The following is a 379-nucleotide window of genomic DNA, read 5'->3' on the forward strand; positions in this document are numbered from 1 at the left end:
TTGGCTATTTACTCTTCCTTTTTATGTTCCCCTTTTTCTCTTTCTCACCCTTTTACTCGCATAAATTTTCTCCCTTTTCCTTTTTTTCCCGCTATTCCTTTTTTCTTTTCCCTTCTCATCACAAACCCTTTGAAAGTAATCTGATTCCTCTTTTTTTTTTCCTGAGTTCTCCCCAGGTCTTGGCCTCCTTCTGCAGTTTGGTTGCCTCCGTCTCTTTCGCGTTAAACTTCCGTTCATTCCGGACTTGAACTCGGGTTCTCCGCAGGAATAAAAAGGGTGTCAGGAATGTCAAGGTATGGGAACAGATGAAAAGAGACTCAGTGACGATTGTTTGTTTTAAATGAGGGAAACATTCCAGAAAAAACATTAAAAGAGCATA

The sequence above is a fragment of the Penaeus monodon genome, chromosome 20, assembly GCF_015228065.2.
Source record: "Penaeus monodon isolate SGIC_2016 chromosome 20, NSTDA_Pmon_1, whole genome shotgun sequence".
NCBI classification, from domain to species: domain Eukaryota; kingdom Metazoa; phylum Arthropoda; class Malacostraca; order Decapoda; family Penaeidae; genus Penaeus; species Penaeus monodon.